A 2,500-nucleotide genomic window follows, 5' to 3' on the forward strand; every position below is an offset into this window, starting at 1 on the left:
GACAGAGAGAGAGAGAGAGAGAGAGAGAGAGACACACACACACAGAGGGAGAGAGAGTGACAGAGAAAGAGAGAGATAAAGATTGAGAGAGAGAGAGAGAGAGGGAAAAAGACAGAGAGAGAGAGAGAGAGAGAGAGAGAGAGACACACACACACAAACAATTGTATCTACATATATTTCCAGTTTATGGAACTGAGGCAAAACAAAGCCAGGCCAGGGTTATGAATTGAGACCATTAGCATTGTAATCTCTCAGTGAGCTGGGTCAGCTAAAAGAAGAATCAAATGGTCTCATTTCTCCTAGACTGTGGACAGCAGCCCATGTCTGGTTCTCACTCCAATATCGAGAGTGTTCTGAGTGGATGTCTCCGTCACGCCAGGGGATCAAAATGTGCTACTGACACATTTTACTTTGATAACGTTAAACTTTATTGTGAAAGTTGTATCAGATTATTTGAGACCAGACAGCTTGAGCTTATAAAAAGGAGTGAGTGTGTCTGTGTGTGTAGAGAAAGAAAGAGATGATATGAACACGTTGAATAGACAAGCAGGTAGGGGCAGAGAGACAGGTAAATAGAGCAACAGAGAGACAGGATGAATATCCAGCTAGATAGAAAGAGTTAGCAACAGCAAAACAGACAGACTAACAGAAATGCAGCCTGACAGACAACACACAAGACAGACAGACAGACAGACAGACAGACCGACAGACAGACAGACAGACAGACAGACAGACAGACAGACAGACAGACAGACAGACAGACAGACAGACAGACAGACAGACAGACGAAGATTCAAACAGACAGACAGACAGACAGACAGACAGACAGACAGACAGACAGACAGACAGAACAACGAACATTCAAACAGACAGATTGACGGATGACACGACCAGATAAACTGGATAAAATGAAGGCGCGAAGAAAGGCAAGATGACACACAGACACACTGACAGCTTTACCAACAGACAGACAGACAGAAAAAACAGACAGCACGACCAACAGACACACAGACAGCACTACCAACAGACAGACACACAGATACACAGACACACAGACACTCAGACAACACTGCCACCAGACAGACACACAGACTGACGGACGGACAGGTAGATAGATTGGCCAGACACATTACAGCGGGTGCTAATAGGTGTCAAAGGGGGCTTGGAGCTCCCCTGGGGAGCTTGGAGCAGTGCTAAGAGACCACCTGCTGAGCGGCAGGAGGCCCACCCTAGTGCACAGTGTAACGTACAGATGGGCTATGTGGGACAAACACCACACACTCATCAACAAACATGGGCAACAACCGCACACGCGTCTTCATAATCTCTCACTTCATGTTCCATTCCCCCGGTGGAGCATCTCTCTCTCTCTCTCTCTCTCTCTCTCTCTCTCTCTCTCTCTCTCTCTCTCTCTCTCTCTCTCTCTCTCTCTCTCTCTCTCTCTCTCTCTCTCTCTCTCTCTCTCTCTCTCTCTCTCTCTCACAAACTCACACATGCACAAACACACATGTAAACTGTCACAGACCCACACACACACAGACCCACACACACACACACACACACACACACACACACACACACACACACACACACACACACACACACACACACACACACACACACACACACACACACACACAGCTCGACGCACCCTGAAAGCACATCTCCTATTCCTGGCGCTTGCTGTTTCACCTTGGTTAGCACTCACATCTGCAGGGCCCGGTGGCAAGGGACAGACCCCTAATGAGATCAAACCAGCCCCCGCCCGCCACTGCATTGCAACACCTGCTTAGAGCGAGCCACCGACCCCGGGCCAATACTATGCAGAGTCGCGCCCGTCCTGCATCTAAACGCTTGTGTGTGCGGTACGTTTGTGGATCAATTTCTCAGTGTGCGTAACGATTATTAAACCGACTCATAGCCTATAAGACAACACACTTAACAAAAACGATTGTGACAAGGACGCCCGTTATAATAACATGTTGGCTTCAGGATTGGCTTCTGTACACGATGAGAAGCGACGTGTGAACCATCGTGGGACATATTAACAACAAGGCAGTCGGTTTCACTCTCATTCTCTCACACTCTCTCCCTCCTTGCCCACTCACTCACTCAATCAACCTCTGCCGCGCGCCTGTGACAAATTCAGACATTTGTGTTCATCGTGTGACAGGCTACGCAGTCGGACAAGATTGAAATCCAAAGATCAAGCAGATGTGAGGACGTACACAAGCTGTGATGACGCACTCTTCTGATTGGCTGCCGGGGCGCCGCCGGTTTCAACGGTGGCAGGGAGGCAGCGGCGTCTCGCACGCGACGGCGCCAGAGTTGGGCTTCGGTGATCAGTCGCCTGGCAGGAGGACTGAGCGATCGACACGTTCCCTGCTTGCTGTTCCCTGTTCCAATTTCGTCTAAGAACCTCGTTCACATCTCATCACACCTGTAATGTATTATGAGCTTTCTTTGATAGAATTCCCTTTTGAATTTCTTACATCCGCAG

Source organism: Gadus chalcogrammus, chromosome 8, assembly GCF_026213295.1.
Source record: "Gadus chalcogrammus isolate NIFS_2021 chromosome 8, NIFS_Gcha_1.0, whole genome shotgun sequence".
In the NCBI taxonomy this organism is placed as follows: domain Eukaryota; kingdom Metazoa; phylum Chordata; class Actinopteri; order Gadiformes; family Gadidae; genus Gadus; species Gadus chalcogrammus.